Source organism: Aegilops tauschii, chromosome 3 (assembly GCF_002575655.3).
Source record: "Aegilops tauschii subsp. strangulata cultivar AL8/78 chromosome 3, Aet v6.0, whole genome shotgun sequence".
NCBI lineage: Eukaryota > Viridiplantae > Streptophyta > Magnoliopsida > Poales > Poaceae > Aegilops > Aegilops tauschii.
The window spans coordinates 538,704,138-538,730,849 of record NC_053037.3 but is presented as its reverse complement, the minus strand read 5'-3'; the positions used below and the strand labels follow the sequence as shown (position 1 = coordinate 538,730,849).

General features: G+C 46.5%; 1 long non-coding RNA gene across 1 annotated transcript; it reads left to right on the top strand.

Annotated features, from left to right (window-relative positions):
- The first annotated feature begins 19,319 nt into the window (after nucleotides 1-19,319).
- LOC141021043 (uncharacterized) lies at nucleotides 19,320-21,463 on the top strand. The gene is made up of 2 exons (XR_012181042.1): nucleotides 19,320-20,809; nucleotides 21,253-21,463. It is a non-coding gene; the product is annotated as an uncharacterized lncRNA (long non-coding RNA).
- The last annotated feature ends 5,249 nt before the right edge of the window (nucleotides 21,464-26,712 follow it).

The following is a 26,712-nucleotide window of genomic DNA, read 5'->3' as shown; positions in this document are numbered from 1 at the left end:
TCCTCCCGCCAGAGGGTGGCAGCGGTCAAAGAAGAGTCAGACGCCCAAGGTGAAGGCGACGCTAGAGGAAGAGGCGCCGGTTGGGGCCGCAGTCAGCAAGGTGGTCGAGGCAGAGGCGGGCGTGGATGGGGGACACCCGCTTCGTCACCATCTCCGTCGCCATCTCCTCCGCCATCTCCTCCTGCCTTGTCGAGCGGTCATGTCGGGGATTCGGCGCTGGAATTTATCATGCAACTGCGCGGGCCGCCGCGCAGCCGCCTTCGTCTTCCCGAAGCGTTTGTGAGGGTGCTGGAGATCGACCGGCCACCAAGGCTAAGGCTTCACATGGAGGGGTGTTGCCATGGCGACATGCGGGTGAACACAGGGTTCCCCGCCCCTCATGTGATGCTTCTTCGCCAGGGCTGGAAAACCTTCGCACGTGCCCATTACTTGATGGATGGGCACGTCCTCTACTTCAAGCTAGCGGAGAGCAACCTGCTCTCCGTCAAGGTTTTCGAGCGCTCGGGACACAGGCTAGGGTGCTGTGCCGAGAGCTCGACTGATGGCGAAAGCTCCTCTTCGGGCGAGAGTGACGAGGAGGACAGCGACAACGACGACGAGGGTAGCGGGCGGGAGGATGCGGGTCCGACTAGGCATCAGACACACTGTCCTTGGGCGACGCTGGCAGCACCATCATCTGCATCGCCAGCTCCTTGAAATTCTTGGGGTCGCCTCCTTGGGCAGTTGGCGTGGGAAGGCCGGGGAAGACGAAGAAGGCGGGTGGCGGGCTATGAAGTTGGAGTACGCTGAGGGAGTCCTGGACTAAGGGGTCCTCGGGCATCCGACCTATTAGACATGGGCCAGACTGATGGGCTGTGAAGATACGAAGGACGAAGACTTTCTCCCGTGTCCGGATGGGACTCTCGTTGGCGTGGAAGGCAAGATTGGCATCCACGTATGAAGATTCCCTTCTCTGTAACTGACTTTGTACAACCCTAGTCCCCTCCGGTGTCTACATAAACCGGAGGGCTTAGTCCATAGAGGTGGATAGTCATGATCATACAGGCTAGACTTCTAGGGTTTTAGCCATTATGATCTCGTGGTATATCAACTCTTGTAATACTCATATTCATCAAGATCAATAAAGCAGGAAGTAGGGTATTACCTCCATAGATAGGGCCCGAACCTGGGTAAACATTGTGTCCCCTGTCTCCTGTTACCATCAACCTTGGACGCATAGTTCGGGACCCCCTACCCGAGATCCGCCGGTTTTTACACTGACATTGGTGCTCTCATTGAGAGTTCCACTGTGCCGTCGTCAAAAGGTTTGATGGCTCCTTCAATCGTCTACAACGATGCTGTCCAAGGGGAAACCTTCCTCCCCGGACAGATCTTAGTATTTGGCGGCTTCGCACTGCGGGCCAACTCGCTTGGCCATCTGGAGCAGATCGAAAGCTACGCACCTGGCCATGAGGTCAGATTTGGAAGCTTGAACTACGTCACGGATATCCGCGGAGACTTGATCTTCGACGGATTCGAGACCATGGCAGCCGCTCCCTGCCACCACGATGAACATGATGTAAATCTGTCATTGGGCCATACCCAGGAGATAGCACCTGTAACTGCTCTGGCCTTAGACCCGGAGCAGATCGCGCCATCCGAGGACGGGAAGCTCAACCCCGCCAGGGAAGCCGCAGACTCTGCGGCGTTGGAGCCACAGACAGACTTAACCTCGGGTGACGTCTGTGTCACCGGAACCTCGGACTCGTTTCCGGCTACAGGTTCCGAACCATGTGCGTCCGCGCTCGTCGAGCTGGATCAGTCATCGATCGTCGAATTCAGCGCCGCGGACATCTTCCGGCACTCGCCTTTAGGCGACGTGCTAAACTCATTAAAAAATCTATCCTTAGCGGGGGACTCACAGCCAAATTATATCCGGTTCGAACTGGAGGCTGATGACGAGGAATTTCGCTTCCCACCCGCCACCCACTTCATAGCCAGTGTCGAGGACCTAACCGACACGCTCGATTACGGCTCCGAAGACATCGACGGTATGGACGACAATGCCAGAGAAGAGGAGGCCCAAAACCCGCCGTTCACCGGACGATGGACGATCACTTCCTTGTATGACGTATACATGGTGGATGCACCAAAAGATAATAGCGGCAATGACAAGGAAAATCCAATTGAGGATGGCCCTCCTAAGACACAACCAAAGCGCCGGTGTCAGCAGCGCCGCTCTAAATAACGCCGCAGCAAAGGCAGCAACACCGGCACAGGAGACAAGAACACTCCGGACGGTGCCGAAGACATTGAAGACCACATTGAGGCAACATCCGAACATGACGAATGGGAAAACGGGCAAGTTAGCCCTGATGAACAGGCCATACACGACGACTCGGAGGATAGTAATTATCTTCCGCTCTCCGAGGATGAGGTGAGCCTTGGCAACGAGGATTTCATCGTGCCTGAGGAACCTCTCGAGCAGGAGCGCTTCAAGCGCCGGCTAATAGCCACTGCAAGGAGCCTGGAAAATAAAGCAGCAGCAGCTTCAAGCTGACCAAGACCTGTTCAACGAAAGATGGACAGATGTCCTGGCAGCCGAAGAATACGGCCTCAAGCGCCCAGCCAAGAGTTACCCGAAGCGCAGATTGCTTCCCCAGTTCGATGAGGAGGCGCCGGAGCCTGTACCACCCTCGCGGAATGCGGCCGACCGGCCACCACGCGGTCGGGACAATGCGGCTGACCGACCACCACGCGGTCGGGATAAAGAGGCAACTCAAGCCGAACAGCAGCCCACCCCACCTCACCGTAAAGGCGGAGATAAGATAGCTCAGGGACATACGTACGACCTGCGGCAGGGCTTGGACAGTAGAGCAGGTCAGAACAGATCGGTCTATGGATCACGGGGACGTGCCCTGACACGCGACAACGGCTATCTAGCCGGACGCTACAATCACACTCACGCCCCGGCCGAAAACCACAGACAGACTCCATCCGAGCTACGTCGCGACGTGGCCCGATACAGAGGTGCTGCACACCCCCTTTGCTTCACTGATGAAGTAATGGACCATGAATTCCCAGAAGGGTTTAAACCCGTGAAATCGAATCATATGACGGGACAACAGACCCCGCGGTATGGATTGAGGATTTTCTTCTCCATATCCATATGGCCCGTGGCGATGATCTCCATGCCATCAAATACCTCCCGCTAAAACTCAAAGGACCAGCCCGGTACTGGTTGAACAGTCTGCCCGAAAATTCAATTGGCAGCTTGGAGGACATGGAAGACGCCTTCCTCGACAATTTCCAAGGTACATACGTCCGACCTCCGGATGCCGACGACTTAAGCCACATAGTTCAACAGCCCGGAGAGTCAGCCAGGAAATTCTAGACTAGGTTCTTAATTAAAAAGAACCAGATGGTCGACTGCCGGGATGCCAAAGCCCTGGCGGCATTTAAGCATAGCATCCATGACGAATGGCTCGCCCGTCACCTCGGCCAAGAAAAGCCGAAGTCTATGGCGGCCCTCACGACACTCATGACCCATTTTTGCACGGGCGAGGATAGTTGGCTGGCACGTAGCAATAACAACGCAAGCGACGCCGGCACCTCTGAAGCCAGAAATAGCAACGGCAAGCCCCGACGCAACAGGCACAAGCGTCGAAACAATAGTGACAACACCGATGATACGGCCGTCAATGCCGGATTCAGCGGCTCTAAGTCCGATCAGCGGAAGAAGCCGTTCAAAAAGAACAATTCAGGCTCATCCAGCCTGGACTGCATACTCGATCGTCCGTGCCAAATCCATGGCACCCCAGAAAAACCAGCCAACCATACTGCTAACCCACAAGTATAGGGATCATAACAGTTTTCGAGGGTAGAGTATTCAACCCAAAATTATTGATTCAACACAAGGGGAGCCAAAAAAATATTCTCAAGTATTAGTAGTTGAGTTGTCAATTCAACCACACCTGGATAACTTAATATCTGCAGCAAAGTGTTTAGTAGCAAAGTAATATGGAAGTAACGGTAACGGTAGCAAAAGTAATATTTTTGGGTTTTGTAATGATTGTAACAGTAGCAACGGAAAAGTAAATAAGCGAAGAACAATATGTGAAAAGCTCGTAGGCATTGGATCGGTGATGGAGAATTGTGTCGGATGTGGTTCATCATGTAACAGTCATAACATAGGGTGACACAGAAATAGCTCCAATTCATCAATGTAATGTAGGCATGTATTTCGAATATAGTCATACGTGCTTATGGAAAAGAACTTGCATGACATCTTTTGTCCTACCCTCCCGTGGTAGCGGGGTCCTAGCGGAAACTAAGGGATATTAAGGCCTCCTTTTAATAGAGTACCGGACCAAAGCATTAACACATAGTGAATACATGAACTCCTCAAACAATGGTCATCACCGGGAGTGGTCCCGATTATTGTCACTTCGGGGTTGTCGGATCATAACGCATAGTAGGTGACTATAGACTTGCAAGATAGGATCAAGAACTCACATATATTCATGAAAACATAATAGGTTCAGATCTGAAATCATGGCACTCGGGCCCTAGTGACAAGCATTAAGCATAGCAAAGTCATAGCAACATCAATCTCAGAACATAGTGGATACTAGGGATCAAACCCTAACAAAACGAACTCGATTACATGATAAATCTCATCCAACCCATCAGCGTCCAGCAAGCCTACGATGGAATTACTCATGCACGGCGGTGAGCATCATGAAATTGGTGATGGAGGACGGTTGATGATGACGATGGCGACGGATTCCCCTCTCCGGAGCCCCGAACGGACTCCAGATCAGCCCTCCCGAGAGAGTTTAGGGCTTGGCGTCGGCTCCATATCGTAAAACGCAATGAATCTTTCTCTCTGATTTTTTTCTCCCCGAACACGAATATATGGAGTTGGAGTTGAGGTCGGTGGAGCTCTAGGGGGCCCATGAGGCAGGGGGCGCGCCCAGGGGGGCAGGCGCGCCCCCCACCCTCGTGGCAAGGGTGTGGCCCCCTGGCCTTGATTCTTTCGCCGGTATTTTTTATTATTTCCAAAAATAATCTCCATGGAGTTTCAGGTCATTCCGAGAACTTTTGTTTCTGCACATAAATAACACCATGGCAATTCTGCTGAAAACAACGTCAGTCCGGGTTAGTTCCATTCAAATCATGCAAGTTAGAGTCCAAAACAAGGGCAAAAGTGTTTGGAAAAGTAGATACGACGGAGACGTATCAACTCCCCCAAGCTTAAACCTTTGCTTGTCCTCAAGCAATTCAGTTGATAAAGAAAAACTTTTACAAACCCTGTTTGCTCTTGTTGTTGTAAATATGTAAAGCCAGCATTCAAGTTTTCAGCAAAGATTATGACTAACCATATTCAGAATAACACTTAGGTCTCATGTTTACTCATGTCAATGGCATAATCAACTAGAGAGCAATAATAATAAGTCTCGGATGACAACACTTTCTCAAAACAATCATGATATGATATAACAAGATGGTATCTCGCTAGCCCTTTCTGAGACCGCAAAACATAAATGCAGAGCACCTTTAAAGATCAAGGACTGACTAGACATTGTAATTCATGGTAAAAGATATCCAATCATAGTCATACCCAATATAAATTAACAGTAATGAATGCAAATGATAGCGGTGCTCTCCAGCTGGTGCTTTTTAATAAGAGGGTGATGACTCAACATAAAAGTAAATAGATAGGCCCTTTGCAGAGGGAAGAAGGGATTTATAGAGGTGCCAGAGTTCGGTTTTAAAGCAGAGATAAATAATATTTTGAGCGGCATACTTTCATTGTCAACATAACAACCAAGAGATGGCGATATCTTCCATGCTACACACATTATAGGCAGTTCCCAAACAGAATGGTAAAGTTTATACTCCCCCTACACCAACAAGCATCAATCCATGGCTTGCTCGAAACAACGAGTGCCTCCAACTAACAACAGTCCCGGGGGAGTTTTGTTTGCAATTATTTTGATTTGATTTGCATAAAGCATGGGACTGGGCATCCCGGTGACCAGCCATTTTCTCGTGAGTGAGAAGCGGAGTCCACTCCTCTTGAGAATAACCCGCCTAACATGGAAGATACGGACAGCCCTAGTTGATACATGAGCTATTCGAGCATACAAAACAGAATTTCATTTGAAGGTTTAGAGTCTGGCACATACAAATTTACTTGGAACGGGAGGTAGATACCGCATATAGGAATGTATGGTGGACTCATATGGAATAAATTTGGGGTTTAAGGGATTGGATGCACAAGCAGTATTCCTGCTTAGTACAAGTGAAGGCTAGCAAAAGACTAGGAAGCGACCAACTAGAGAGCGACAACAGTCATGAACATGCATTAAAATTAATAAACGTTGAGTGCAAGCATGAGTAGGATATAATCCACCATGAACATGAATACCGTGAAGGCTATGTTGATTTGTTTCAACTACATGTGTGAACATGTGCCAAGTCAAGTCACTTGAATCATTCAAAGGAGGATACCACCCTATCATACCACATCACTACCATTTTAATAGCATGTTGGCACGCAAGGTAAACCATGATAAGCTCCTAGCTAATTAAGCATGGCATAAGTAACTATAATCTTTAATTGTCATTGCAAACATGTTTATTCATAATAGGCTGAATCAGGAACGATGAACTTATCATATTTACAAAACAAGATAGGTCGAGTTCATACCAGCTTCTCTCATCTCAATCAGTCCATCATATATCATCATAATTGCCTTTCGCTTGCACGACCGAATGACGTGAATAATAATAATAGTGCACGTGCATTGGACTAAGCTGGAATCTGCAAGCATTCAATGAACAGGAGAAGACAAGGCAATATGGACTCTTGGTTAAATCAACAATATGCATATAAGAGCCACTTTAACAATTTAATCATGGTCTTCTCCTATCGACCCCAAGGGAAAAAAAGAATTAAAAACTATTTACACGGGAAAGCTCCCAAGGTGCGCGGTAAGCAATTTGTCTCTGTGGCAGGATGGCGACTCCCACCCTAACCCTGGCCACCCAACATCGCCGGCGATCCCCACATCCTTCCGTGGGTTTTGCCATCTGATCGGCTCATCTTTCCCGGCATCTCTTCCTCTCACCTCTGGTTGTCTTCTTCCTCATGGCGGTCCATGCAGCGCTCTCCTTGGGATTGGATTTCACCCCGGGGATGAAGTTGGCGTCTGAGATCCAACGCAACTTCAACAGATCGGTGCATCCAACGGAGGACATGGGCCATTTCATTATGGTCGTCTCTTTTGCACGGCACACCTTCCGGCTTGATGAGGAAAATGTGGGGTTCGCTCTTGAGGCGGCCATCGGAGGATACTGCTCACGCCTCAAGGTATCTTTCCTCCACCATGGCGTCTTCTCATTCAACGTTTCTTGCAAGGAGGTGGGTTTTTTCATTCTGCACCAGAGGAGTTTTGTCTGTGATCAGTTTAAGTGTTTTTTCCACCTCTGGGGTCATGGCAGCCCTGATTGGCAGAAGGAATTTCGCCTTTGGCAATCTGAATGCCAAGAGGAATGGGTTTTAGTTAGCCCCTCTAAGAGGAGAGCTCGCCTTGCTTTAGAGGCCATGAAATTTCCTCCGGTCAAATCTTCTCTCCGTGTTCGCATGGCCAAATCTCTTCCTAAGAAACATGCTACGTTCGCCACGTTCATGCAATACCCGGCGCGTAAGGGCTATAGCTATGGCCCGTCCACTGATGAGGTGGCCATGATCAAAGCAGCTGGTTACCGTGTTTCGTCTCATGAGGATGCGGATGATCATTCTCCGGGGACCACCCCGCCACCGACAGGGCTGGCGATTCAGTTTGGAACAATCCCGCCTTCCCCGGAGGGTTTATCTCCTGCCCGTTTAAACCCTGGAACCTCGGGTGGCTGATTAGTTTTAGCAGTGGAAGGTTTGGATTCTCCTGCATCCCCTCAGCCACCTCCACCAGGCCACTTTCCTCAGTTGGGCTCCAGGATACAGCCCATCTGTCTGTCTGATGACGAGAGTGGCAGCCCATCACCTCTGGCCTCTAGAGCTTCATCCCCTGAGGATATTATCCGTGACCTGCAAAGTTTTGACGTTATGATTGAAGATATGGCTGCGAGTTATTGGGACTGTCAGCATTGCTTAGCTATGCGCCACACGTCAGAGACATGCACGAATCAGGTCCGGTGCCGCAATTGTTTTCGTTCGGGACACGTTAAAAAAAACTGCACCGGCAAGCCGCCTGACTTGTCGTCTGGGTGCCTAATGTCCCATCGCCGGGTTTTGGGAAGCGGGACCGAACAGAGGACTTCCTTTCTCCCCCCGTCTCTCTAGTTTCCCGAGACCAAACGACTCCGGAGAAAACCCCATCCTCTGCTTCTCCGCTGCCACAATCATCGCCTGACCACCATGTCGAGCACACCCAAGCTTCCCCCAGCTCCGGTCCGGCTCCTGCTCCGCAGCCTCCAATGGCGGTGTTTGAGATTGACCCGCACCGCTTCATCCCAGCGGGCTTCGACATTGAAGATGGTGGAGCAGATCGTCTGCCCCTCACCTTCTACACGCCGGCCGTCCCACCACCCCGAGCGCATGAGCAGTACATGGTGGCCATTGTGGAGCCGATCCCGCCTCCAGAGCTAGTTGGGGTCCGTCGTCAACAGGTTCTTGATTTCCTAGTTCAAGTGATGCATGTTCCAGTTATTTCTGCTCAGACTTGGTTTCAAGGAGTTGGTCTGTTCGAGATGGAAGATCCAGTTGTCCCGTGCTCTTTTACTCTGCATCCGCCGTTTCCCTTAGGGGTCGATGATGATGGCAATGAGTTTTTTGTCCGCTTTATCCCGCATAATCAGGGTGAAGGTTTTCGTGCTATTCATGGCCAGCGGACGGGGTGGTTGATGTTCATCGGCATCCCGTTAGACTATAGAAGCACCCAGTGCATTGCTGATATGGTTGGCTCCTTCGGACAGTTCCACTACTGGAATAGCACTGACAGGCGTAAAGTCAGATCTTTGGTCCGTGCCTCGTTCCCTGACAATGCGCTAGTTCCTCGTTCGGTCACCTTTCGGGAATTTGCCAACTGGGCGATGTCATGGTGTCTTGGTCAGCTGGTTGCTACATCTTATCAGGGGAATTTGCTGGTGCCATGATCCCAGCGGATGAGGATCCAATGCCTCTCAATGGGAATCCCCACCCGTTGCCTGGAGTTCAGGTGCCGCAACCGTTTTGGGCAATGCCTCATACCCTACTCTGGGATGGAATGCCGTTCCTCCGGGCCCTAATCAAGGACAGAATGAGATGGCGGGATGGGCTGATAATGGGCAGCAGGCAGCGGGATGGGGCCCGTGGGAGGAGCAGGTTCAGCCTGATCATTAGCAGCAGCATGAGGAGGTTCAACCTGCCCAGGACCAGAGCTCGATGATTTTGAACCCATCTGCAGATTCTTCTGATGATGAGGATATGGTTGAGGTCCAGCAGCCTCTACAAGACCCACCGATAGTGCATCTGGAGCCGATTCATCTTGGTATGGTCAGGGTTTTTTATGGGCCAGTTCTTCCACCGGCAATGATCTGGGAGAGATCATTCCAGTCTTTGTTGCCTGAATTCTTCATCAGGGATATACCAGCTTGTCTGCCTAGTTTTTCTGCAACGTTGCTGCAAGTCAAATTTGGGTCTGCCGATCTGCAACGGAAATGTCAGCTCCTATCTACCAAGCAATGTGTCTCTGTTCCTGGACTCAGCTCTTCGGTGGTCATTGAAGAGTTGGCACATGATGATCTCTCGTGCTCCACTTACCAGGTTCCACCTTCTCCCTCCCCGGTCTCTCAAGAGGATTTTCAGTTTTCTTCGGTCACTCCATCTCCGCTGGGCAAGCGACCACGTCAGTCTGCATGCTCCAGGCGCTCTATCACGCTTGTGGAGCCAGGTCTGGACTTCTCCACCAGAAGGATGACGCGCAGTTCTGCCAAGAGGACGGGCATGAAGCCAGTTTCTGCCATCCCTCCGGGGTCTGCCCCCCAGCGTCGCCCGAAGGCCAAGAAGCTTCGTCTTGATGATGAGCCCAGCATGCTCCCTCTCCCACCCCCGACGCCTATTCCGATGTTGTAGGCCATTGGAGTGGCTTTGGGCATTGAACCGTCTGAGTTATTGGTTGACAAGCTTATGGCTTCTCCTCGTCCTGCTGCAGAAGACGATGGTTCACATGATGATTGACGGCCCAAGAAGCTTCATGGAGAGTTGGGCGCTTTTGCTTTTGTGCCCGTTTTTTGTTTTGAGTGACTGTCTGAACTACTTGGTTACTGTTACTGCCACTTATGTTCCGCTTATGTCCATGCTGTTAAGCAGCTGGATCTGCAACTATACCCCTACGCTGTTTTTTTATGGATAATTTCTATTTTCGAAACTGGAATGTGCTCTGTTGGAATGTGCGTGGGCTCAATTCTGAGGCTCGGCAGCGTGACCTACGTGCCAAGATTGAGGAGAGCAGATGTTCTGTTCTTTGTCTGCAAGAAACTAAATGTGAGAGCTTTGATATTCGAACGATTAGATCATTCTGCCCTAGGCGGTTTGATCAATTCGCGTTCTCGCCTTCTGTTGGAGCCTCTGGCGGGATTCTCGTCGTTTGGAATTCCTCGATCTTTCATGGCCAGCTTGTTGATATTCAGAGGTTTGGTGTTGTCGTCTCCTTCCAATCATTGCAGAATTCCGAAAAATGGACCCTAGCCTCTGTACATGGGCCATGTGAGGGTCAGCCTAGGGACGATTTCGTTAGTTGGCTTTATCACCTAGAAATCCCTCCTGATGAAAATTGGCTTTTGTTGGGGGACTTTAATTTCATCAGGTCTTTGGATAACAGAAACCTCCCGGGTGGTGATATCAACGATCTCTTCCTATTCAACGAAATAATTGGTCACCTTGGACTCTTGGAGTTTCCCTTGAAGGGCCGTAGCTTTACCTGGTCTAATATGCAGCAAAACCCCCTGCTCGAGCAACTTGATTGGTTCTTTACTACTGCTGATTGGATTTCACACTACCCAAACACTGTGGTTACTCCACTAGCCAGAACTACCTCCGATCATGTGCCATGTGTGGTGTCCATTGACACTACCATTCCTGCGGCCAAGACTTTTCGGTTTGAAAATTTCTGGTTGGATATGCCGGGGTTCATGGATTGTATCTCCAAGTCCTGGAATGCACCTATCTTCTCTGATCTTTCTGCTTCTGCGGTTATCACAAGGAAATTTAAGCGGTTGCGGTATGATTTGAAAATTTGGAGCAAAAAGCTATCATACATCAAAAAGCTTACTGTTGATTGTTCAAAGGTGATTTTGCACTTTGATCAGCTGGAGGAAGTGAGACCTTTAACACGGCCGGAATTCAACTTCCGGAAACTTGTGAAGTTTCACTATGAACATCTTTTAAAAATTCACTATATATATTGGAAACAGAGGTGCACTATTAGGTACATCAAGGTTGGCGAGGAGAATTCAAATTTTTTCATGCCATGGCCTCAGAGCGTATGAGGAGAAACTCCATCTCTAGTCTGAAGACCAGTTCCATGCTTGATCCAGTGACTGATCACGCTTAGATGGCGGGAATCCTTTGGGCCTCATTCAAATCTAGGATGGGCCAGGCCCAAGGGATCAATATGGGCTTTGATTTGAATCATTTAATTCAACCCATCCCGGGACTGGAGGAGTTATCCTTGCCTTTTTCTGATGAGGAAATTAACAAAGTTTTGAAGGAATTGCCGGTGGATCGGGCACCTGGTCCAGATGGCTTTAATGGGATGTTCGTCAAGCGTTGTTGGCCTATAATTGAGGAGGACTTCTTGAGGATGATTCAGGATTTTTATGAGGGGAAGCTTTCGTTGGAAAATATCAATTCCTCCCTCATTACGCTCATACCCAAGATCATTTCACCAGAAGGGCCCGATGATTTCCGACCAATCTCCCTCACCAACACTTGTCTTAAATTTCTAACAAAATTGTTGGCCAACAGATTGCAGAGGGTGATCCTTAAGTGTATCCACAAAAATCAGTATGGGTTCCTTAAGGGTAGGTCAATTCAGGATTGTCTGGCCTGGAGTTTTGAGTACATTCATCAATGTAAACAATCCAAGTGTCCAATCATAATCCTTAAGTTGGACTTTGCTAAGGCCTTTGACACTGTTGAGCATGAGGTTATTCTTCAGATGTTGCAGCATAAAGGGTTTGATGCCAAATGGATTCTTTGGATTAAACAACTGTTGTCTACAGGTTCCTCGTCTGTACTGTTAAATGACATTCCTGGAAAGCATTTCTTGTGTAAGTGTGGCATCAGGCAGGGTGATCCACTATCACCTTTGTTGTTTGTCATCGCAGCAGATCTGTTGCAATCTGTGGTCAATCAAATGCTGGTGACTGGCACACTCTCTTTGCCTCTTCAGACCCATGACAGGGAATTTCCCATCATTCAATATGCGGATGACACGATCCTATTTCTTGCAGCTAAGGATGATGAGCTTGTTGCCCTCAAGAATATGCTGCTTACCTTTCAACAATCCACTGGGTTAAAGGTCAACTTTGCTAAATCCTCAATGATCCCACTGAATATGCCTGATGAGGAGGCTGACAGACTTGCTGCTATTTTTGGTTGTAAAATTGGCCAGCTTCCATTTACCTATCTTGGTTTGCCTTTGGGAACTACAAGGCCAAGGATCATTGACCTCATGCCCCTAGTTGACAGTCTTGAGAGGAGGTTAACTGCAAGCTCTTCTATGCTGAATCAAGGCTCTCGTTTGCAGCTCCTCACCTCTGTCCTGACCTCTCTGCCAATATACTTTCTGTGTAGCCTCAATATCCCAGCTGGGATCATTAAGCAACTAGACAGAATCTTCAGGCAATGCCTTTGGAGGGGTAATAGTGATGTTCCAAAACAGTCTCTGGCTGCTCGGGAGTTGGTTTGCAGGCCAAGAGACAAAGGTGGTTTGGGTGTTATTAATCTGAATATCCAGAACAAAGGACTGCTTCTCAAGCATCTTCACAAATTCTATAATAAGGTTGATGTTCCTTGGGTGACCCTGATATGGAACAGCTACTATGATCATGGGGTTCCACAGGCAACAACTAATGCTGGATCTTTCTGGTGGAAAGATGTTCTGAAGCTACATGAGGCTTACACTGCTGTTGCCTCAGTTCATATCAACATGGGTGATTCTGCTCTGTTCTGGACTAATTCTTGGCACATTGGGGGCTCTGCTAGACCACTATGTTGGAGATTGCCAATGTTGTTTTCTTTTGTCAATAATGATAGGATCTCTTTGAGGGAATTTCTTCAATCCCAGGATCTTTACTCTATGTTTTATTTGCCCCTTTCCCATGAGGCTGCTGCTGAGTTGCATATGCTGGAAGATTGGATCATGCAGTTAGACAGAGACCCCACCTTACCTGATGTTTGGATATGTCCGGGTCAATCAGGAGGGTACACTGCGAAAAGTTTTTACATGATCATACACTCACACTTACCTACAATACAACCTTGCAAATGGCTTTGGCAGAGTAAGTGCACCATGAAGATCAAGGTGTTCGGCTGGCTTTTATTCTTTGACAGACTTAACACCAAGGATATGCTGGTTAGGAGACACTGGCGCTCAAACCAGGACGACAATCTATGCCTCATCTGCAGTGAGCTGGCGTATGAGGATAGAATACATCTGTTTTTTAACTGCACCTTCAGCTGTAGAGTCTGGAGCTATTTGGGTATTGATTGGTCTGGAGGCTCAGATATTCTACAATGTATCCTGCACGCCAGGTCCAGCTTCACACACCCTTTCTTCGTTGAAGTTATGCTAACAGCAGCATGGAATATTTGGATTTTGAGAAATGGTAGAACCTTCAGAGCTGAAAGAGCTACTTTCAGTGCTTGGAAGTGTAAATTCATCCATGATATTTCTTTGCTTGCTCATAGGGTGAAGGACTGTAACAAACCAAAACTTTTGGCTTGGATTGCTTCTTTGTTGTAAAGCAAATACAGTTAGTTAGCCATAGGTAGACTCTTTTCCCTTTTGTTTTCCTTCCTTGTATAGTATGTATTTTGTTTGTACAGTGGTGCTTTATCTAATAAAGGGCTGTGGGGCTTTGCCTCACAGTAAATATTCAAAAAAAACAAGCAAAAGAAGAACGGGAAATCTTTTTGGGTTTTCTTTTTAATTACTACTACTACAGCAAGAAAGTAAACTAGCTGAAAGCTAAAACTATTTTTTTGGTTTTCTTAAGGTTTATCAAACACACAAGAAGAAAGCAAGAAAAAGAAAATAAACTAGCATGGATATTACAGTGAAAGAGTATGAGCACCGACATCTAGCAATGAGTGTGCGAACATGAATGTAATGTCGGTGAGAAATACGTACTCCCCCAAGCTTAGGCTTTTGGCCTAAGTTGGTCTATTGCCACGACTGGCCTGGCGGATATCCATAGTTGTAGTTGGGGTCGTACTGTGATGCAACAGTCATTGCATCGTGGGCTACTGCTTGGAGGCGAGCTATCTCAGCCCTCCTCTTATACTCTTCCGCCTCCTCTCTGGTTATAAAATATCTCCCTTTTGCCTGAAAGTCAAAGAAAGTAGAAGCAGGGAGAGCGACGTGATAGGTGCGTCGTCTGACAAAGATTAGTCGGTACTGGAGGAACTGATCGTTCCTCTCAACAAAATGATGGCGAACCATAGCCTCATAATCCAAATAAGCAGGAGGCAACTCAATATCATCCTCACGTATGGTTACACCCACAAAATTAGCTAAACGGTTTGCATAAATTCCACCAAAGAAATCTCCATTAAATCTATTATTATGCAACCTACGTGCAACAATGGCTCCCAAATTATAATGTTTGTCTCCTAATACAGCACTCCTGAGAACACTGAGATCAGGGACACATATGTGACATGCTACATCCTTACCATTTATGCACCTACCTATGAAGAGAGCAAAATAATGTATAGCAGGAAAGTGAATGCTCCCTATGGTAGCTTGTGTTATGTCTCTAGATTCACCCACAGTTATACTAGCAAGAAAATCTCTAAACTCAGATTTGCAAGGATCACTAGTACTACCCCATTTTGGAAGTTTGCAAGCAGTGGTAAAATCCTCTAAGTCGATAGTATAAGAATTTTCATAAAGATCAAACAGGACAGTTTGAGAATTGTGTGAAGATGAAAATTCAAACCTCCTCACAAAGGAACTAGTGAGATAGTGGTACCGACGGCACTTATCTACCTCGAAGCTCACAAGATCAGCGTTACGCAAATATGCGTTAAATTCTTCCTTGATTCCTGCTTGATCCATGAAGTCCTCTGAAGGCCATTCACAAGCCCGCACTAGAGCGTCCCTTGGTGGTTCATCATCAGCATCACACATTGCAAGCCTGGGTCCTTGCTTCCTTGAAGAACCACCTTGGTACATCTTCCTAAACATATTTCTTCCTCTGAAAATTTTCTGAAATTTTTAGTAACTTCAAATAAAAGTGAACCAAGCTCAACAAAATTGATAGCAACTACTCCTACAAGTGCCTAGAGCCTATATCATGCATTAGAACTACTTGGAACCATAAAAATTTGACATGCAAGCTCAAGAACATGGTCACCTAGGCAGCACAAATTTGCAATGAATAAAGCACTAAAACAAAAACTAATTGGACCAATGGAGGAGTCACATACCAAGGAACAATCCCCCAAAGCAGTTCTGTGAGAGGTGCTTTGAGGAAGGAGATCGAAAATCGCAGCAAAATGAGCTAGAACTCGTGCTTGAGCTGGTTGGTGATTTTTTTGGGAGGAAGAAGAAGTGTGTGGGTGCAGGAATAAGTGGAGGGGAGCCACCATGGGCCCACGAGGCAGGGGGGCGCGCCCAGGCTGGTGGGCGCGCCCTGGACCCTCGTACCCAGGTGCTTGCTCCCCCTGTTGTGTTCTTAGTGCCAAATATTCTCAAATATTTCAGAAAAATCATATTAAATTGGCAGGGTATTTGGAGAACTTTTATTTTTGGGGTATTTTTATATTGCACGGATAATTCAAAAAACAGACAGAAAATACTATTTTTGCTTTATTTCAACTAAATGACAGAAAGTAAAAAGAGGGTACAGAAGGTTGTTCCTTCTAACTTCATCCATCTCATGCTCATCAAAAGGAATCCACTAACAAGGTTGATCAGGTCTTGTTAACAAACTCATTCCGACTAACATGGAACCGGAGAAATTTCGAATAACACTATGTTACCTCAACGGGGATATGCACATCCCCAATAATAAGAACATATTACTTCTTGACAATAGGTAGAGGAAATTCAAAACCTCCAAAAATAATCGATGGAAATTTTCCAATAGAGTTGATACTATGAACTTGAGGTTGTTTCCTCGGAAAGTGTACCGTATGCTCATTACCATTAACATGAAAAGTGACATTGCCTTTGTTGCAATCAATAACAGCCCCTGCAGTATTCAAAAAAGGTCTTCCAAGAATAATAGACATACTATCATCCTCGGGAATATCAAGAATAACAAAGTCTGTTAAAATAGTAACGTTCGCAACCACAACAGGCACATCCTTACAAATACCGACATGTATAGCAGTTGATTTGTCAGCCATTTGGAAGGATATTTCAGTAGGTGTCAACTTATTCAAATCAATTCTACGATACAAAGAGAGAGGCATAACACTAACACCGGATCCAAGATCACATAAAGCATTTCTAACATAATTTCTTTTAATGGAGCATGGTATAGTGGGTACTCCTGGATCTCCTAACTTCTTAGGTATTCCACCCTTGAAAGTGTAATTAGCAAGCATGGTGGAAATTTCAGCTTCCAGTATTTTTCTTTTATTAGTAACAATTTCTTTCATATACTTAGCATAAGGATTCATTTTGAGCATACCAGTCAAACGCATACGCAAGAACATAGGTCTAATCATTTCAGCAAAGCGCTCAAAATCCTCATCATCCTTTTTCTTGGATGGTTTGGGAGGAAAAGGCATGGGTTTCTGAACCCATGGTTCCCTTTCTTTACCGTGCTTCCTAGCAACAAAGTCTCTCTTATCATAAAGTTGCTTCTTTGATTGTGGGTTATCAAGATCAACAACAGGTTCAGTTTCTACATCATTATCATTACTAGGTTGAGCATCAACATGAACATCATCATTGACATTATCAATAGGTTCATGTTCATCACCAGATTGGGTTTCAGCATCAGAAATAGAAATATCATTTGGATTCTCAGGTGTGTTAACAACAGGTTCACTAGAAGCATGCAAAGTCCTATCATTTTTCTTTTTCTTCTTTTTAGAAGGACTAGGTGCATCTACATTATTTCTCTGAGAATCTTGCTCAATTCTCTTAGGATGGCCTTCAGGATACAAAGGTTCCTGAGTCATTTTACCAGTTCTAGTAGCCACTCTAACAGCATAGTCATTATTATTACTATTCAATTCATTGAGCAAATCATTCTGAGCTTTAAGTACTTGTTCTACTTGAGTGGTAACCATAGAAGCATGTTTAATAATGAGTTTAAGTTCACCTTTAACTATAGACATATAATCACTCAAGTGTTCAATCATATAAGCATTTTGTTTTAATTGTCTACCAACATAAGCATTGAAGTTTTCTTGTTTGACAATAAAATTATCAAACTCATCAAAGCATTGGCTAGCAGACTTATAACGAGGAATATCACCTTCATCAAATCTATAGAGAGAATTTACCTTTACTACATGTGTCGGGTTATCAAGACCATGAGTTTCTTCAATAGGTGATGAATTAATATCATATATTTCTTCAACAGGCGGTAAAGTAAGACCATGTATTTCTTCAATAGGAGGTAAATTCGTAACATCTTCAGCTTTTATACCTTTTTCCTTTCATGGATTTCTTTGCCTCTTGCATATCTTCAGGACTGAGAAATAGAACACCCCTTTTCTTCGGAGTTGGTTTAGGAATAGGCTCAGGAGTTGGCTCAGGAAGTGTCCAATTATTTTCATTTGTCAACATATTATTCAATAGAATTTCAACTTCATCTGGTGTTCTTTCCCTGAAAACAGAACCAGCACAACTATCCAGGTGGTCTCTGGAAGCATCGGTTAGTCCATTATAAAAGATATCAAGTATTTCATTTTTCTTAAGAGGATGATCAGGCAAAGCATTAAGTAATTGGAGAAGCCCCCCCCAAGCTTGTGGGACACTCTCTTCTTCAATTTGCACAAAATTATATATTTCCCTTAAAGAAGCTTGTTTCTTATGAGCAGGGAAATATTTAGCAGAAAAGTAATAAATCATATCCTGGGGACTACGCACACAACCAGGATCACACTACTGGAATCAGGGATTTTGCCGTCTTCTTGCATCTGTTATTTCTTTGCCGTCTTTGTCGGAGGGCAAAGAAGTGCCAGCGGACGGCAAAGAGGGGGGCTATCTTCGGATCTGACCAGTGGATCTCATTTCCCCCGATGGGCCGAAAGAAGCGCATCCCCCCACCAAACCCTACTCCGCCCCCACATCCGCCCGCCGGCGCCCTCCTCCGCCTCGCCGATGCGCTGGGGTCGCCGCTCCTCCTCCGCGCCCACGGCACCATCCACTCCCGCGCCGCCGCCGTCCTCACCGACCCCGACCAGCTCCGGGCCGAGCTTCGCAACCGCGCCTCTGCTCTCCTCCGGCCGGCGCGCCACCGCGCCTCGTCTCCTCCAGCCGGAAGGGTACCCAACGCCGCCACCCCCCCCCGCCCTCCACCCATCCACACACCCGGCTCTCCCGGCTCGGCGCGCGTCACCGTGACCTGCGGGAGGCCCAAGCTCGAGCTCGCCGGCGACGACGACGCACCGCACAGGGTCCCTCCCTACTTCTCCCCATCGATTCCTCTCTCCTTCACTCCTTCCTTCTGTCCCCCATTCCAATAGACTTATTTTTGCTTTGATTTAGATCAGCAGGAGCTCTCCCCCTCTCCAGATCCATGCACGGCGACGACCAGGACCCCACGCTCAAGCACCACGAGCTGGACGAGATCGACAGCGAGGTCATCTGCCCTGCCCACCATGATTTCCCATAGAACAAGAAGGTCGACCCTCTCGCTCTATTTTCTTTTCTTTCCAAATGATTGCTGTCGTGCTCTTGGATAATTCTCTAGGGGCTCTCAAATTTTCTTGGACTGAACCTGATGCAAAAAACGTGGCCACTTTGTTTCCTCATACTCGCAGGTTACAGCCATCGATAGACTAGCATCACTGGCTATTTTGTTTCTCTTCTCTCACTGTGTGAGCACTAGCAGTGTAGAATTTGTGAGAGCTGCTACTTATTTAAGCAACTACTAGTTTAATAAGTAAATGTCCATGAGATGCTCCTGTTGGTTCCTTTGATTTTTGTTGTTTATGGATGGAAAGTAATTCATTCATCTCACTAAATCGATTGGGCAAGAGTTGATTGTTTGTTAACTAGGCCTGCTATTACACTGCTTCTCTGTTATATAATATGTGCAAACTTTCTATTTGTTATGTGGTGAAAATAGCCATCATATTTATTTCCACACAATCAAGTTGATGAAAATTATGCCACGTGAATTTTCATGCTATTGTACCAAGATGAGGGTGCTGCTTGTTGCCATGGAATGCTTAGTTTGATCCCACTTGTTATCAGCAAATAAATATACATGTTTTATTTTTGTACGTTTTGTTATGAAAGACAAGTCCCTTTGGAAGAAAAAGACTACTTGGAAGGAAAATGGGAAGCCGACTATGTATTCTTGGTTATTGGTAAAATCAAAATCTGGTACAACTCATGCTTGATTGTTACTGGGTTAATGCCAAGCTGCTTATACAATCAATGATACTATTTTTTATATGTGTAACTAGAAGTAGCTGACATCCTTGTACTTCATCCGCTTATATAATTGATGCACATACAAGTAGGCTCCTGATCTTTTCTCAGTTTAATATATATCACAATTTGATGATGAATTCCTTGTTTCCAGTACATGTCACCAAGTTTAGGATATTACGTAGTAAATGCCTCCGTCTGACAAGATGTAAAAATAAACCTTTTCCCGCCCTTTACTCTGTTTTATTTGTTTATAATGGAAACTAGTGCAGAGTTAGATACGTATAGTGCTTGAAGATTTGCCCTCTTAAGTCCTCTTAAAATAGTTTGGCCATAGTTTGTATCTACACGTGCCTTGAGCATCCATATTTTGCCCAGCTGATATATTTTTGTTATTATCAGATTCAGACTCAGCTATTTTTTTTTCTTTTTTGTTCCAACAAGATGTTCAGCTTAGCTTTAAATACAGTAAATTTGGATACTGGAAATGTTATATGACTCTGTTCTCCATGTATCTAGCATTATCCATGTTGCTCTTGACATTCAAGCTTTATGAACAAGTAGAACACACCTGACAAGACAGCTGTCAATGAATGCTATGAGGTTTAGGAGAGACTTTGTGGATGTTTTTGCCTGTTACCACGTGTTGGCCACTAGAACAAGCAGACATTTTAGATGGCCCTTTTTTGTCTGTACGTTGTGTATGTCATCTGTTAGAACTAGGATTGTTTTTGGTTTTGGCCTTGATAATACTAACTCTACCCTTTAGTTCAATCAGTTTCAAGGCCGCCCTTTTGCTCTCCACAATTCAGCCCTCTATTTTCCTGTTTGAAAAAGATGTGCTTATGTCATTGTGTTTGTTGAACTGTACAGCATAACAACAGTGGAGTGACTTGCAGGTGCCTCATGTGGATTTTATGGCTTAAGCCAAGAGGAGAAAGAAAGGGCTATGCATATGAAAAGATACCAACATTATTGTTTCCATGAAATTGGTAATATATGTGGCATGTGTTTGTTTATCTTTTCTGCAAGAGCAACTTGTGTCCTGAGACCTTCTAGTGGTACTGAGACCCATAAAAAGAAATTGTCTTCTTGGATGATCACTTACTGAAAATAGGGACAATCAGCTTTACTTCTGAGTACTTAGAAGTAGTTAAGTTATCTAAGTTATTATGGGTACTTTTACAATGTGCTTGTATTGAACCATCTATCCAAGTTTATTAATAACTCTATATGTGCTTCTCTACACCTATGCTTGCCTGTATATCTATTTGCTTTATGGACATGACTCTTGTGTTTGTTTGCTTGTTGTACTGTGATAATTGCAATGCTTATTTAGCGACAAAATTTGCTCTTAATGTACTGTTGCAGGATCTGGATATCTCTCAAAATTTAGTACTTTCTGGTGTTGACTCTTAGTGTTTTTGTTATGCAGGTTGGAAGAAAAGAAGAAGATCCAGAGAAGATCTTAGTAATAAGATAGTTTTTAGGAAAATAGATATTTAGTTTTAGGTCATTTCTTCTAATTTCAGATATGGAGTGCTTGTCTTTAGTTTTTGTTTTGACTTTGTGAAACTTGCTAACTATGGATGAAACTGTGTAATATTGATGAAACTATGTATATGTATGGATGAAACTTGCTACTATTGGTAACATGTGTTGGATATGCTATATTGGTACTATGTATGGATGAAACTTGCTACTATGTATATATATGTGTGTTTGATTTTCTGTGAAAATGAATGGGTATAAGAAGAAACAGAATTAATGCCTATTTGGTCTCTTTGCCATATGCCAGCAGATGGCAAAGAGCCTGTAGTCTTTGTCGTCTCCTGGCAGACGGCAAAGACTGCAGGCTCTTTGCCGTCCGCTGCAGACGGCAAAGGCCCTTTGCCGTCAGCCGCCCGGAAGCAGACGGCAAAGTAGCTCTTTGCCGGACCTTACTTTGCCGGAGCCTTTTGCCGTCCGCCGTTCATGCCTTTGCCGTCCGCCGTGGCAGACGGCAAAATAGCTGATTCCTGTAGTGTCAAGAGAATTAAACCATATCTTAGCATCACCTTAATGAGAACGGAAATATTTTAAGGATATAAAAGTAGCGAGTTCTCTCATCATTAGGGAATAGGGTGGCTATATCATTTAATTTAGTAAGATGTGCCACAACAGCTTCAGATTCATTACCATAGAAAGGATCAGATTCAACCAAAGTAATTATATTAGGATCGACAGAGAATTCATAATCCTTATCAGTAACAAAGATAGGTGAAGTAGCATAAGCAGGATCATATTTTATTCTAGCATTCAAAGTTTTTTGTTTCAGCTTAGCTAATAATTTCTTAAGATCACTTCTATCATTGCAAGCAAGAAAGTCTCTAGCAGTTTCTTCATCCATAACATAGCCCTCAGGCACAACAGGCAATTCATATTTATTGGGAGAGTCTTCATCATCACTTTCATTAATATTACCAGGTTCAATAATTTCATTCTCTCAAGCCCTAGCTAGTTGTTCATCAAGAAATTCACCAAGTGGCACAGTAGTATCAAGCAAAGAAGTAGTTTCATCATAAGTATCATGCATAGCAAAAGTGGCATCATCAGTAACATGCGACATATCAGAATTAATAGCAGAAGCAGGTTTAGGCGTCGCAAGCTTACTCAAAACAGAAGGCGAATCAAGTGCAGAGCTAGATGGCAGTTCCTTACCTCCCCTCGTAGTTGAGGGATAAATTTTTGTTTTCTCATCTTTCAAGTTCCTCATAATGACCAGCAGATATAAATCCCAAGTGACTCAAAGAATAGAGCTATGCTTCCCGGCAACGGCGCCAGAAAATAGTCTTGATAACCCACAAGTATAGGGGATCGCAATAGTTTTCGAGGTAGAGAATTCAACCCAAATTTATTGATTCGACACAAGGGGAGCCAAAGAATATTCTCAAGTATTAGCAGTTGAGTTGTCAATTCAACCACACCTGGATAACTTTATATTTGTAGCAAAGTGTTTAGTAGCAAAGTAATATGGAAGTAATGGTAACGGTAGCAAAAGTAATATTTTGGGTTTTGTAATGATTGTAACAGTAGCAACGGAAAAGTAAATAAGCGAAGAACAATATGTGAAAAGCTCGTAGGCATTGGATCGGTGATGGAGAATTATGCCGGATGTGGTTCATCATGTAACAGTCATAACATAGGGTGACACAGAACTAGCTCCAATTCATCAATGTAATGTAGGCATGTATTCCGAATAGAGTCATACGTGCTTATGGAAAAGAACTTGCATGACATCCTTTGTCCTACCCTCCCGTGGCATCGGGGTCCTAGCGGAAACTAAGGGATATTAAGGCCTCCTTTTAATAGAGTACCGGACCAAAGCATTAACACATAGTGAATACATGAACTCCTCAAACTATGGTCATCACTGGGAGTGGTCCCGATTATTGTCACTTCGGGGTTGCCGGATCATAACGCATAGTAGGTGACTATAGACTTGCAAGATATGATCAAGAACTCACATATATTCATGAAAACATAATAGGTTCAGATCTGAAATCATGGCACTCGGGCCCTAGTGACAAGCATTAAGCATAGCAAAGTCATAGCAACATCAATCTCAGAACATAGTGGATACTAGGGATCAAACCCTAACAAAACTAACTCGATTACATGATAAATCTCATCCAACCCATCACCGTCCAGCAAGCCTATGATGGAATTACTCATGCACGGCAGTGAGCATCATGAAATTGGTGATGGAGGATGGTTGATGATGACGATGGCGACAGATTCCCCTCTCCGGAGCCCCGAACGGACTCCAGATTAGCCCTCCCGAGAGAGTTTAGGGCTTGGCGGCGGCTCCGAATCGTAAAACGTGATGAATCTTTCTCTCCGATTTTTCTCTCTCCGGACACGAATATATGGAGTTGGAGTTGAGGTCGGTGGAGCTCCAGGGGGCCCACGAGGCAGGGGGCGCGCCCCCCACCCTCGTGGCAAGGTTGTGGGCCTCCTGGCCTTGATTCTTTCGCTAGTATTTTTATTATTTCCAAAAATAATCTCCATGGAGTTTCAGGTCATTCCGAGAACTTTTGTTTCTACACATAAATAACACCATGGCAATTCTGCTGAAAACAGCGTCAGTCCGGGTTAGTTCCATTCAAATCATGCAAGTTAGAGTCCAAAACAAGGGCAAAAGTGTTTGGAAAAGTAGATACGACGGAGACGTATCACATACCATCAGAGATTGTTGGGTATTTAAACAGGCCGACAAGTTAAATGTCGAGAACAAGGAGAAGGGGTCGCAAAGCGAGGACGATGACGAGGAGCCTCGGCCACCGAGCACAGGGGGACATAAGAAGTTTCCCCCTCAGGTCAAAACGGTGAACATGGTATACGCTACCTACATCCCCAAGAGGGAGCGCAAGCACGCACTCACACTACAAAAAAAGACACATCCGTGACATTTTGGGCCGAACGAAAAAAAATTATGTCATACTTATGAAACTTCTATGACGATAATTGTGACAAAACCCGGTATCATCATAGATGTGGTGGGCTCCTACTTCTATGACAAAAAATCATGCCAGAAAATGGGCTTTTCGTCCTGGGCGGGCCAGAGACGCAACTGCATGACATTCTTTGGGCCGTCCATGACGGAAAAAACCGTGGTAGAAGCGAGGGCGAGGAAAATACTGGGTTGTTCCCGGTTACGGTGGGTGGTCGGGGCCGAGCGATGCACAAAGGTTTGCACGTTTCTCTCGTACACGCACGCGCGTGGGTGCGAGGCGTTGGGCTCTAACTGAACCCGAGTGAGGCGTTCGCCTACTAAACCCAAGCGATTGCACTGCAGGCTACGCGTTACTGAACCTGAGTGATCGATCGATGGTTGTTAACTGAACCCGATCGAGCGATTCCTTCGCTACTGCTGCTAACTGAAGCCGATCAATGCTGCCTCTAGATGAACAATGAGCGTTGCTGGGGGGTTTGGATGAACAGTTCCCAGTGGGGGTGGATGAACAGGACCCCGTGGTGTTGCCTCTGGATGAACAGGACCCCGATCGATCGAGCCGGTTGGGGCTGGATGAACAGGACCCCGTGGAGGGCTGGATGAACAGGACCACCCCGTGGACGGCTGGATGAATAGTAGATGGTGGAGGGCTGGATGAACAGTAGCCCGTGGAGGGGTGATTGAACAGGAGCCCATGGAAAGGGCTGGTTGAACAGTAGCCGGTGGAGTAGCGCGCGGTGGAGGCTGGATGAACAGGAGCCCGTGGATGAACAGACACAGGTGGAGGCTGGAGGACGTCGACGGTGGATGAACAGTAGCCCGTGGAGGCTGGAGGACATCGACGGTGGATGAACAGTAGCCCATGGAGGCTGGAGGGGGTCGACGGTGGAGATGAACAGTATCCCGTGGATTCCTGTTTTGCGGTACGCCACACCCCTCCCGATGAACATGACCCCCATTTCGACCGTAGCGCTCCAACACAAGTCCGTTTCTCCGTTTTGCGGTACGCCACACCTCTCCCAATCAACAGGACTCTGTTTCGACCGTAGGAGGTCCAACACAAGTCCGTTTCCTCCATTTTGCGGTATGCCAGACCCCTCCCGATGAACAGGATCCCGTTTCGAACGTGGCCGGTCGAACACAAGGCCGTTTCCTCTGTTGTGCGGTACGCCAGGCCTTGTTTCCATCGGTTGTTCCGTCCAAGCCCTCCCGATGAACACGATGATGCATTCCATTCCGACCCAGCCGGTTGGCTCCCCATGAACACGACGATGACGTTGTTTCTCCGTTCTGACCCAGCCATGTACACGAGCCCTGGCCATAGGTATGCGCGAGTAGGCGTTCGAGACCCCGCCCGTATGTATGTATGTGGCCGTACTTTCTTTCTTGCACCCTGGCCGATGTACGTATGTGTACATCCTACGTGCGCGCCTCTACTACGACATGTGCGCGTCTACATCGACCAGTACGTACGTACACGTTCGCAACCAGAATGACAACGCTACGTACGATTCGACCAGGTGGTCCCGATTGTCAGGTTCCTTGCGTGAGAAGATGTAGCTGGTGGGTCACAGCAGTCAGGGGGGCGAATCGTTTTTTTGCCCGGACGCACTTCCTTGCATGCAAAGATGTAGATGGTGGGTCCCAGCAGTCAGGGGGGAAATGTTTTTTTCACGAAATATGGTGGCCCGTCCGGTGGGGCCCCGCTGTCAGGTGGAGGAATAATTATTTTGCGCATAATAAGGAGGCACTTCCTTGCGGCTGCCATGGACCCAGCTGTCAGCCTCTCCACGTATAGTACTCTTTCGATGGAAGTCAGTCGTTGACCAGAGAGCACCACGGCGGTGGACGACGGCGAGGCCTAGGAAGGGGACGACGCGGAGCCGGGGAAGACCCGGCAGTGGATACCCACGCGGAGAGGAGTATGAGGGTTCACTGGTTCGGCTGCGGTGTGAGGTTTTCGTCGCCGCAAAATAACAGGGGGTGTGGGTGAGTGGAGGGATGGCCTGGCCAGCGGTGGGAGTAGTAGGGGGCGGTGAGGCCTCTGCGGCAGCATAGCCGGCCACGGGAAGCAGGAGCAGGCAGCACGACCGGCGCTGCTTTGGGCGGCTGGAGCAAGAAGACTATAGGTTGAAGAAGCACGACGGCCGTTGGATGGACATCCTATGGTCACTGCAGCTAGAATCGTTTATATTGACGAAGTTGACAAAGCCCTTGGTACGCGTCAACTAGTAGGCCCACAGGTCAGCTTTCGAAACGGTGTGCCCCAGATGTCAGGGGGAGGAACCATTTTTTGGGCGGGTGAAGTTGAATATCCGAGATTGAAGAAGAAGCACGGCATCCGTTGGATGGACATCCAACGGCCACTGCTGCTAGAACCGTGTGTTGACTGTAAGTTGA